The following is a 13,233-nucleotide window of genomic DNA, read 5'->3' as shown; positions in this document are numbered from 1 at the left end:
CATTAGCATCAACTCTTGTCAGGAAATTGACATCGCTGTTGAACAGCTCCAAAGGGCTCTAAGGGAAGCATTCTATTGGTCCACCCACATCAAAGCTAAAAAGCCCTCGGCTCCCTGGTGGAACAAGGAACTGGAGACAAACAGGAAAAAAGTCCGGGCGGCAAAGAGGCGCTACGTGCGAGAGGTAGACCCCACTACTAAACTCTCTCTTAAGCAGACGTACCTAACTCTTTTCAGGGATTATAAAACTCTCATAAATCGCACTAGAAGTAATTCTTGGAAGAACTTCTGCACTTCTTCTAACTCAAAGGGCCCTTGGAGTATTCCATATTATACTGTAATTAAAAAAAACAAAGCCTCTACCATTCCGGCCACCATTTCTAATCCCAATATTCATACCACCAACCTGAGAGAGACATATAGAGCTATTTTCTCAGCTCTTTTCCCCCCTGATGATCCTATTAACGACTCCGCAGAACATAAAAACACGAGGGAAAAAAGCCAAAAGGAATTAACTACTTGCAATGATTGTCCTTTCACTTCAAACGAAATTGGCAAAGAATTTCAAAGGATAAAGAAGAGAAAGGCCCCAGGCCCAGATCTTATCGATTGGAGGATGGCCCAGCATGCGTTCTCTGCCATCCCCACCACTTTTCTCATACTGTTCAACAAGTGTTTATCTCTGGGATACTTCCCAAAACTTTGGAAAGAAGCCTCTGTTAGACTCATTCAAAAAGAGAAGAACTCATCACCGACTGACGCCTCCGGCTATCGCCCAATCTCTCTCCTAGCAGTGATTGGGAAGGTTCTGGATGCACTGATGGCGGGAAGAATCCTCCATCACCTCGAGAATCAGGCAGCCCTAAATGAAGCACAATATGGCTTTAGAAAAGGTAAGAATACACATCAGGCCATTGGAAAAATCATCCAATATATTCAGACTGCAAAACTCGAAGGTAGGCACACCATGATGGTCACCATTGACTTCAAGGGCGCTTTCGACCACGCATGGTGGCCAGCCATCCTGTCTACTCTGATCAAAACAAACTGTCCGGCCAACATTCTAAAACTTCTTCGCAGCTTCCTTTCGGAAAGGGAGGTAATGGCAATTGAGACTGGTAAAATCCACTATAGATCGTTTATCTCGAGAGGATGCCCTCAGGGCTCAAAATCAGGACCTCTCCTTTGGAATATCCTATATAATGGTCTATTGAACATCACTAAAGGAACAAATCTAAATGGAGACCCATATATTCAAGGCTATGCAGACGACACAGCCATCCTGCTAAGCCATCATAATCATGATACCTTACAGACTTATACTAATAATCTGCTGAAGTTGGTACACAAGTGGAGTGAGGAGAACAAGCTCATTATCAATTATAATAAATGTAACTGTATGGTTTTCCCTAAAGGGAATCCCCTTCAGAAGCGTCCTTCTATTAAAATTAACAATCAAAAAATCCAGTGGACAAACAATATCAAGTATCTAGGTCTGATCCTAGACCCAAAACTGACTTGGAGGGACCACATCCACTACACTTACGACAAGGCTGTTAGAGTTAATCATGCACTTAGGTGCATCGCCCGTAATTACTGGGGCTTAAATCATCAAAACAGCAGGACAATCTACAAGGGGGCCGTAGAGCCAATTCTCACGTATGGCTGTGAGGTCTGGGGCCATGCTGTTGCCAAGACCCACATACGCCGTAAACTCCTCTCAGCACAACGGACCTCAGCCATTGCAATTACCAAATCCTATAGAACAGCTCCTACGGATGCCCTATTGGTTATTGCAGGGCTACTCCCTATTCATCTGACTATCTTATACAGGTATATTAAGAATCTCTTCATAAAGATGATCACAGCAGACATCAATCAAGATCAACTCCATAAACACATCTCCGACTTAAAGCTTCCTGATCTTACCCACTCTCTTGTCAATGAAATTGTTAAGAATGGTATTGACCTTAACACGAAAATGGAAAACAAACACCCAGCCAATAATATCTCTAGCAACTTTTACCTCAAAGAAACCTTTATCCCGAACGGCCTCAACTTCTTTACCGACGGCTCGAAAACGTCAGATGATGTAGGTGCCTCAGTATGCCTCGAAGATTCTTCAAAAAGGAACTTTTGGCAAGCAGTATACAAACTGCATAAAAATTGCTCTATTAACCAGGCAGAATCACTAGCAATCTTCAACTCATTAAAGTATATTCATACTAATATCCAATGGCTACAACACAGGACAATCAATATTATCAGTGATAGCCGGATTGCCCTCCATCAAATTAAAAATGAAAATGTCAAACTCCCCATAATTGAAAACAGCCTCAAGTTAATATATGCACTCGAAGACTCCACCAAAATAAACTTCTACTGGATAAGAGGTCACTCTGGAAACGTCGGGAATGATAGAGCTGACCACTTGGCCAAAAAAGCTAAGGATATTGCAACGAATTGCAACCACTCGTCACTCCCAATGTCCTATCTCTGTAGCAAACTTAATAATATCATCATGGACAGGTGGCAAAATGAGTGGGATAAAAGCAACACCGGTCGCATCACTCATGAATTCATCCCTAATGTTAACAATAGGATGTTTAACAAACACCTAGAAACCTCGCATGCTCTCACTCAGATTATGACGGCACATGGTAACTTTAAGGCCTACCTTTGTCGTTTCTTAAAGAAAGGCAACGGTCTGTGTGACTGCGGTGTAGAAGGTGATGACCCTCATCACCTTATCTTTACTTGCACTAAGTACGTTACTCACCGCTCTCATCTGAGGCAACTGGTGGAAAAAGACGGGCACCACTGGCCCTGTAAACTAAACACCTTCATCGACAATAGGAAAATCTTCTGTGCCTTTACAAACTTTGTTCACAACCTTAATCTTATGAACTATCAACAGACCTTCTAAAAGCAACTCATATTTCCACATCCTCGTTGCAGTGTTACCATGCTCCTATTCAGCCTAGTGTGTTGTATCCTGTTTAACTTTGGCATCATCGAGCTCTTTCTCATCATGTTTAACCATTATATTTTATTTATCCTTTATCATAAGGCTACCATTGTATAATGTACTGTACATTCTTTGCTTATTGTATAACCACTGTATTCCGTCTCCCCCCGTATTATGTACAATCTCCGTATCCTGTACCATTCATCCTCTGTTACATTTTTATCCACTGGTCTTTGTATTTCTGCTGTTTTATGTTCAACATCCGTTCTATGTAACTTCCTTGCCATACCCTGTATCTTGGTGCATCATTTTCCGACACCTATCCCTTACTAACCTCTACCTCCTCTCTCCGGTTCCCTGCTGCTATGGTTACTCCTGTAGCTCGCTCCCCCTAATTGGTTACCGTCGCGTCTTACCCCCTTTTGTTTACTTTCTACTTGCGGTCCCTTCTGTTTCAATTGCATCCTCCTCAGTTCCCGGCAGACGCCCTACAGCCCTCCTTTCCTCCTCCTTTTTTTTTTTTTTTTTTTTTTTTTTTTTCCCCCCCCTTCCTCATCCCCACCCACCCCACTCTCTACTACCTTACCTATCCCCCTTTCTTTCCCAAGGCTATACCATTGAGTCAGGCCTTTCCTTTAACATCCTATCCTATATACAGGGTGACAATAATTAACCTGTACAGTTTTTTGTATCGTAAATTTATTAAAGAAATGAAAATTAGCAAAACAAAAGCATATAACAGTGACAATACTTTACGTATTAATCAGATATTCAGCCAGTTTCAAAGTGGACTCCTTTTGCTTTGATGCAGAGCCCCAAACGCGTTTTGAAATTCTCAGCGATGGGCCGCACTCTTCTGGAGACAGTTTGTCTCACTCCCAGCGCAAGGATTGCTTCAGCGACTCCAAACTTTCATGGCGCTTAGAACAGGCCCTGGCCTCCAAAATGGACCACACACTGTAGTCCATTGGGTTCAGATTCGGCGAGTACGGTGGCCATTCCGCAGACGAGATGAAATCGGGAAAATGAGCCTTGCACACTCCTGAGTCTTCTTCGCCCTGTGTGTCGGCGCCGAGTCCTGCTGAAACGTCCATTTCGCACTGACAAAATGCTGCTGAGCCCACAGAAGTACCACAGCCTCGAAAATGTCAGGGTGGTACACATCTTGATTGATTTTGGCCCCTTGATCGACGAAAACAAGGGGTGTCTTGCCGCTCGCACAAATTCCGCCCCAAACCATGACTGACATTGGATTTTGGGATGTTCGATGACGGCTGAGCTTCCAGGAGCCCCCGCGGACCAGTTCCTGTCGTTTTGATGGTTGTACAGAGAAAAGCTTCTCGTCTGTGAAGAGAATGCACTCCCATTGTCGACCTGCGGCCCGACGCTTGAGTTAACGGGATCTTTGGAGTTTCACGCACTTGTTTTCATCGGTGAGGAGCTGAACCTTTTGGAACTTGTAGGGCTTGAGTACGAGTTCCTTTTTCGCCATGAACCGCACCGATTCGCGATTGATTGTGATCTCACGAGCAATTTTTCTCGTGGAGACCTTCGCATGTCAGTCAACTCGCTTTGTGATGATCTTGCGGTTCCTAGACGTGTTGACAGTGCGCTTTCTTCCACGTCCGGGACGGTCACCATTGTGGCCAAGCTCCTTGAATCGCCGAACTGCATCTGAGACTGTCATTTTTGGAACACCGAGCAGACGAACAATTTCACATTGATGCTTTCCTTGCCGGAATAGCTCTAAAATTGCACAACATTTGTTCGACACCATTAAAAAAATAAAGAACTAACCCTTATTACATCGAAAGTATATCTACACGGACAGGAAATCATGGAGAATTAAACAATATTATGTAAATTGGTGACAGTAAAAAGTTCAGGTGCAGCATTGCTACAAACTTTGTACGGGTTAATTATTGTCACCCTGTAAATGCTGACATTTATCATAAAAATTTGAATATTTATCTGAAATAAAATGTTCAATGTCGGACTAAATACAGTCGAGTCCGCATAAGTCGTCACCCGGATAACTCGACACCGTACGTTAATTAATCATTTTTTGTGGTCCCGGCCGACTTACATAGGCATTAATGTAATTAATGTTAAAAAAACTCTGTTTACTCGACATCGTTTGACTCGTCACCACTGGATACATCAACATACTTTTTCTGTTTCACACGTTTTAGACGTCTGATAAGTCGACTCCCCTCCTGAAAAATGAGTTCACGCCGTACAATAAGCTGTGTGGTGTGAACTCGTTTTTCGGGGAAGGGGGGAGTCGACTTATCAGAATTTATAAAAAGTGTGAAACAGAAAAAGTATGTTGATTTATCCAGTGGTGACGAATTAACGATGTCGAGTAAACCGAACTTTTTTAACATTAATAACATTAATGCCCAGGTAAGTCGGCTGGGACCACGAAAATTGACTACGTAACCGACGAGTGTCGAGTTATCCGGGTTACGACTTATGCGGACTCCACTGTATATTATATAGATACAACATGGATATAAATCAACTAGATATAAAATAATTCGATTTGTGGCATAAAGTCATTGAACGATAAAGAAAAATTTTTAATATCTTTTTTTTATCTTTCAAACACGGAAAAATATACCAGGAAGTCATTTTTCTAATTATAGATATTAGATATTTAAACAATTCAAGGAAAAACTGAAAAGAATTTTAACACGAATTGGACTGTAATTATCAAAATTTTACGAATTTTGAAATTTTATTAAAACATTTTTTCGATGCACGAGTGGCCGAGGCGATTAAGCTGCCAATTTATCATTCTGGGGCACCCGGGATCAAATCCTTACAGTCGAAAAAGTTCAGATGTCTGTCCATTTGTTTTTCGTTAATCCGGAGAACGGAGTTAGATGAAAATCGAGGCCAGATACAAAAAGCTTAAAATACAGTAGTTAGCGGAGTCCCCGATTAAGTACTGTGCAGTTCAATCCAGAAGTACTCAGCAGAGATAGATTACATTCTTACTATAGCTCCTGAGCATTTGCTGAGAGAATTCTTGAATAACAAACGTTTTCAGCCTATTGCCATAGGCTATCATCAGATTTTTAAATCAGTTTCAGAAAATGTTCCATAAATAGAATATTTTACTTAAATTTTAATTTTTGAAATTTTCTAAATGCAAATTTAAAGTTACATGAATTAAATAAACAAATTATGAAAAATATAAGGTTAACAACAAATAAAAATGAAATTAAGAAAATTACAAAACAGTATTAAAGCCAAATACGAGCAATTGTTTATTGTGACATCGTCACAATGCCAGGCTGCAAATATTTATTATAGTTTTAATTTATTTAATTTAAAATGTGTATCCTCCACTCAAATTAGTAGCCCTTGCCCTGTACATCATACTTTTCCTTTAGCAATAGAGTCGTGTCGGTCATCTATCCATCACCTTTCAGGAGAAAATTTGTTTAATTGAAATGACTTCCGGTTTGCATCGGAAGTTCATATTCGGGCCTTCAGCTCCTAAGATTTCCATGTTTGGTCTCGTCTTTTATCTATCTAACTCTGTTCTCGAGATTTTTCAAGAAAGACAGTGGAAATTTATAGTCTACAGTTTTTCAAATTGCAGCCCAATGATTGCAGGGAACACATAACTTGCACTTTTCGTTTTAATCTTTCTTCTATGATGTATTTTCAAGCCGAAGATAATGCGTTTGTATCCCTAGCGTTTAGGCACTGCTCTTTGATCTTGCTTTTGTATATCTATATTTTTTCCATAATATTGCAATGGTTGGACAACGTACCGCTTTATTAATATTTGCTTCATCGCACTTTATAACCGAGCCTTTCATCTGTGACATTGCCGCTAAAACTGTATTACTATGGCCTTTTTCCACATTGTACTCGTGTTCCTTGATTCGCACCATGAGGTTTCTTTTTGTAACTGCAACGTAATCTTTTTTGATCCCTAAATCTTGATTTTCATAGGGTATTTTGTATACTCCAGATTGTTCTTCTTTCCTTAGTTTGTCTTTATCATTTCTCAGTAAGTTGTAAATATTAGAAGCTCTTTTGTAGACTATCTTCGAGTTTTTGTTTGCCAGCTAATTTATAGTGTCTCCCAAACGTTTATTGTATGTAAATTTATTAATTCTCTTGAGGATTTTGGAGATTTATCCTTGTCTTCTTCAAAACTCTTGATGAGTCCTTCTCTAGCGGAGTTTTATATCCACTATAGTTAACTCGTTTAACTCAGCAGATCGTAAGGACGACCTATGATTTCATGACTACTTATTCTAACATTTGTTTGACTTCAGACTAGTAAATATATGTAAAATTTCATACTATTAGTCACAGAAATTGTACTAATCACCTTTACAGTAGCCGTAAGCATGTAAAAATTTGTATTACAACCATAATAAACTAACTTATGATATATTCTGATATGATGACAACTTTTAATATCTATATCTTTTATATAGTTCTTACATAAATTTATATACAATCAAACCTGTTTTTATGCGGTGGATAGGGACCGCATAAAAAAATCGCACGAAACTTCACGAATGGCTGTAAAAAATAGTTTTCGCAACACAATTTAAAAAATATTTTTTATGCGGTCCCTGTTGACCGCATAAAAAAAGTCTCACATAGAAAATAACTCAAAACCGTACGAAATAGAATTTATTGATAACAGATGTCAGCACTTGACTGCATCGTCTGGTCTATCGTCTGTTTTACATATTTTTGTCCAGGTGGTGTTTTGTTGACTTAAAAAGTAAATAATTTCATTTTTCGCATATTCATGCAATAATATTACTATAATAAGTGCATTTATGCTATAATAAGTTTATTTAGCTATAATAAGTCAACGTGAGACATGACAAATCGCACGAGACTAGTCGTCAACTATACCGCACAAAAAAAATCGCACAAAAAAAATCGCACAAAAAAGACCGCATAAAAACAGGTTTGACTGTAATATGTTAAATGAATGCAAAGCAATTCATTTATCATCAGCCAAGTATGTTTTTGCAGGACTTTATGATATTGAATAAAAATACTTAAATTTAAAAAAACTTCTTGATTAATAATGAAGTTTTTATTTCATTTTTTAAAAAGATGTAACAAGTATGCATAGGTGTATGTTATAATCATAAAAATAGAAATATAGTAAAATTTCTTACATAATGCGATGATAATCAAGTTCTTGTATATCCTTTAAAATATAGTAAAACTTAGATAATATCAGTCAAAATATTAAACTCAATTAATTGCTGTTTGACGGCAAATCAGTGCTGAACGCATTAACTGTCAAAGATCACAATCAAAATTTATTGAATAGATTAATTAATTAGAATGAAAAATTCATTTTAAGATAAATTTCAATATTTTCAACTTATTTGGCATATTCCAATCAGTTTAATATAGTGTTCGATTCGAAATCAGTTTAAAAGATGGAAAATTCTTTTGCTTAGAATTAATAATCTTTATTATTTCTCCTATTTATTTTCATGGCGATTTTGCTTCATTCAAAATTTCCGGTAGTTGTAGTTCTGTAATGTAATGTGCACTTTATTCTCAAGTTTAGTTTTACTGTCAAATCAGCATTATGCCACAACTTTCAATAGATTCCTTTACTTGTATATTTTTGTTGAGTTTTACTTTTTGAACCTGGATTTTTCAATAAATGTGTTCGGGAACGTTCCAAACTGTCACTGTAACTATCGTTGCAGGCTTTTCGCCTATTGTTTGTTTGCCGAGCAGCTTTTTATTTTAATATTAACTTAAACAAAAAGACAGATTCAGAGCTAAACCCAGCAAAAGTAGTTTTTACTTAACCGTAGGCGCCGAATTTTATTCCGCCGATAATTTTCGATTGTCATTTTAAAATAATTCGTTCATTCTGGTTGTCAGTTTTCACTTTTGTATTTCAGTGAATTCGAATGTGGAAGAACTTTCAGGTGGTCCAGGGCAGCGGGGACGTAGCTCAATCGGTAGAGCACTCGCTTCGCACGAGAGATCGATGCTCGGCGTCTCTCCGTCTGCCGCTGTTATTTTTACAAACATCTGCAATGAATAAATTTTTCGGCACCACAAAAAGTGGTTCGTCTCTCCGTTTCACACTTCTGAAAAACGCTAACGACGAGTATCACTGTCTCTGTAAGCTGTGTCTCTGTCTCAGTGTCTCTGTAAGCTGTAGTGAAAGTGTTCAGGAAAAACGGTTGGCGAAGCGTTTCTCATTGACGCTTGCAGCCGATGGCAAAGGACGCGTAGCCTACTTTTAGTACCTGTGACGTTCTTCGTTCGCAAACGCCAATCGAGTGAACAATTTATAGATGGTATTTCAGCCAGTTAGACGCCGGGGATGTAGCTCAGATGGTAGAGCGCTCGCTTAGCATGCGAGAGGTACGGAGATCGATACTCGGCGTCTCCAGGCTCGTTTTTTTTTAGTATTTAAAATCCGTTTAAAATTCCATCATATCGATTGTATAAATGATCGAATTCTCGAAATACTTTTGAGATTTTTGCTAAAGTTAGCAAATATTTCTGTCTGAAATTTAAAACGAGTATTCACTCTGTCATATATGTGGCTGGAAAAATTTCCGTCTTGCAACTTTAAAACTTTTCGGTTGGCCAAAATTCTTATCGTTTCGGAAGCAAACTGCAAGTACACCGTCACTATAAAGTCGGTAGCAGCGATGCACTTGAGTACCAAGTCTTCAGGTGTGACGAAGCGCAAAGAAAAAAAAATTCATTAAGTGGAGGTGCCGAGTATCGATCTCGGTACCTCTCGCATGCAAAGCGAGCGCTCTACCATCTGAGCTACGCCCCCTACGTTCAGAACGCCTTTACGGTTCGTTTGCATTCTTTCATTATCTATTGCCAAGTAACGTTTCCACAGTTGCAATCGATTAATAATCGATTGCAACTGTGGAAAGCACGAATCGATTAATCAATTCGTGTTTTCGGCTGAGCGATGCGGTTTTGGTGTGAAGCTTGGAAATTTTCGAATTGTGGTCACATTCGAAGAAAGGGGAGAATAAATGAAAATGTCTGGAATCAAAACCCGGTTTCGGTACGTATGCAGTGCGTGCATGATCGACGGAAGCCAAATTCTTTGGCGGCCGATAGTGCACTAAACAAATGGAATTTTTAATACTGTAAATACAATGATCAACAGATTCCTGCCGTTCATTATCTAACTGCTTTCGGGGAGAGGACAATTTTTCGAATTACGTGTAACCTGCTTCTGCGCTTTTTATATTTGTTTTTGAATACTGTGTGTCGAACTCCGTGATCGAGATTTAGGAATGGCGGACTACAGTGAAAATTTAAACGTCTACAATTTTTTCAAATTGCAGCTCCATTTAAATAAACGAAAAGACGCGCACTGACATTATTAATTTTAATATCCATATATAAATAAATTTTTATATGCACATACGTATGTGTTATATTAATATATATATATATATATATATATATATAATATATATTATATATATTAATAATATATTATTATAATATATTATATATATTATATATAAATTATATACAAACAGTTTGATCAATGGTGTATATATATATATATATATATATATATATATACACCATTGATCAAACTGTTTGTATATAATTTGAAATCCATAACGGAATTCCTAGAACGCCCACTAACGGCGCTTTATTCTGAGTCTAGTTGAATCCATAATGGACTTTCTTAACAAGCCTCTTTTAGTTTTCCAGCGGTAAAAAGAGTTTTTAAAAAAATAAGGATCATTAAAACAGAAATAAATCAATAAATGTGCATTAAATTAAAAAAAAATCACCAAATATTTATTTTACTATCGTCACGCGGAAACGCAACATTACCGGCAACAATACATTTTTCCATTGTTTTACTTTCTTTGTTGTAAGTGGACGATTTTCGAATGAGAAAGAAACTTTTGCGATTTCTTCGGATATAAATGTGAGTAATATTTTGACAGACTACACAATATACTGTACAGATATTCTAATAAAAGTAGAATTCCCTATCTAGAAATTTCTCACTGGGTAATCATGAGGTTCTTCGACTTAATGAATTTGGTTCTGAAAAGGAACTGCTATCATTGAGAGCTCATTTTTTGCTGTATATTGCTTTGCTTTGCTTTAATTTTGTTTTTCAAGATTCTATTGTCGTTCTCTAATTTTAATTTAGCATGAGAAAAGTAAGAAAAACTATCTCCTTATTTCAGGATAGTGTTCGAGCGTGTACTAACTCTACGTGAGAACGAGTAAAAGGCTCGAGACAAACTCGTGCAATGATCAGTCAAAGTCATTCTCTTTATAAATAGAAAGACACGGAAATCACGAAATTCGGCGCAAAATCCAAATTTTTAACATTAAATTGAGTCTCTATGCAACAATAAAATTTTCTTGTTGACAGAGGATCTATTGTTAATTCGTGCGATTATTTATTGAGAGTGCTTTTCGAGATTTGCTTTATTTGCAGCGATTATTTAAGTAAGTTTAGACTAATAATCTTTCTAGATTTAAATACTTTTTAACTTTGATATGCAAAATATTACAATTAGCGGCGGTGGTTTCAATAACAATTGATCGGTTATCTTCATAGGAATCAGATCTTTTCATTTGTTTTAGGGAAGTCGACTTAGTCTTTTCATTGTTAATTATCCGATCGAATTGTTTAAGCAAAATGAAAATTAATAAATAGCCTACTTTAAATCTGTTATTCCCCGCTATAGTTTATATATCACATACTTATATACATTAATATTCCGTCTGAATCTTAATTAATTAGAATAATTCGAGTAAATTCGTTGTCTGGTTTCCTCTCTTTTCACAGATGTTTTGTGTTACGGCAGTCAACACAAAACATATGTAAAAATTATTATATATAATAAATAGAGATTTTATTGTAACATTCTTTTCTGACTTTGAAAGAATTAAAACAATCGTTTTTGCGTTAGAAATTTACAATTCAGATTAGAATAGGAATATTTCTTAATTAATGCTCTGTAATTAATGCTAATAAGTTCTGTTATCACAACATTCGCTCATTTTCCTTTTCAGAATGGACAATTTCAAAGAATTAAAGAAGTGGAACACCTCGGGCCATGTCGAGACTATAATTGAGTGCCGACACGAATAGCTAAGTGTAGAAGTTAGTGCCAATTGGCTGTTAGTAGGAAGACTTATATCTACTTAATACTAATAAAACTGAGCGCGATTGCAAATCTTAATACTACTTTACAGCTAGACAGACAGCGCGAAAAGCCAACGAACACAATGACAAACTAGACGAGACGAACGAACATGACTCCCTAAATTTTTAAAAATTTTATTATTATTATTATGTTGGGTTAAGTGAGATATACTCGGTTAACACCGGTGGCTGTGTACTATGCCGGACCAAAGTCAAGGCATAGTAACCAAAACAGAAATTAAAGAAGTGTATCAGTGTGTGTGTCTGTATTCAGGAATTTTCTCACAATATGACATGTATTCAATATAGTGGCATCCTGTAGTGTGATGTATGTGTTTCTATTCAATTGTAATGTGCCCAGGCTTTTGTGCAGTGTGTGTGGTATGACACCTGTAGAGGAGAGAACAACAGGTACAATAAGCACCCTATCCATCCTCCACAGATGTCTTATTTCTTGGGCGAGTTTGTGTACTTGCTAATTTTTTCAGTGCATGCGTTTTGTATATTGTGAGTGTTTGGAATGGATATGTCTATAATGTATGTGATTTTATTGTGTTTGTCAATGAATGGATGTCTGGTCTGTTGTGGTAAATTGTTTTATCTGTGATTATGGCTCTGTCGTAGTACATTTTGTGCGTGTTGTTTTCCAATACTGTCTGTGGAATGTATTTGTAGTATGGTTCGTGGATGTCTACTAATTTGTGTTTCTTTGCAAGGTCTTGGTGTATTATATTTGCTACTTGATTATGTCTGTGCAGATGTGTCTGTATGTGCAGATGTGCAACCAGAGGAGATGTGTTGTATAGTTTCTAGTATGATGTGACATTTTCTGCATGTGTCATTTGTGAGTGTTGCATCTTTGAGTGTGTGTTTTCTGTAGTTTTTAGTATTTATGACCTGATCCTGTATGGCGATCATGAATCCTTCCGTCTCCCCAAAGAGGCATCCCCGAGCTAACCAGCTGTTTGATGCAGTTTTGTCAACAAAATCCTGGGTCAGATCATAAGGATGCCTGCCATGGAGTGCCTTTCGAGCCCACGATTGCTTAATGGTGTCTATGCTCTTTATATGT

The 13,233-nt window shown here is 37.4% G+C and overlaps 1 non-coding gene across 1 annotated transcript; it reads right to left on the bottom strand.

Moving 5' to 3' along the window:
* Positions 1 to 9,715: 9,715 nt before the first annotated feature.
* TRNAA-UGC (transfer RNA alanine (anticodon UGC)) lies at positions 9,716 to 9,788 on the bottom strand. The gene has a single exon. It is a non-coding gene; the product is annotated as a tRNA-Ala (tRNA).
* Positions 9,789 to 13,233: the final 3,445 nt, after the last annotated feature.

This window comes from Centruroides vittatus, unplaced genomic scaffold (genome assembly GCF_030686945.1).
Source record: "Centruroides vittatus isolate TY-2023 unplaced genomic scaffold, ASM3068694v2 contig_341, whole genome shotgun sequence".
NCBI classification, from domain to species: Eukaryota; Metazoa; Arthropoda; class Arachnida; order Scorpiones; family Buthidae; genus Centruroides; species Centruroides vittatus.
The sequence above is the reverse complement of the archived record's forward strand: the minus strand, read 5'-3'. Positions and strand labels throughout refer to the sequence as shown.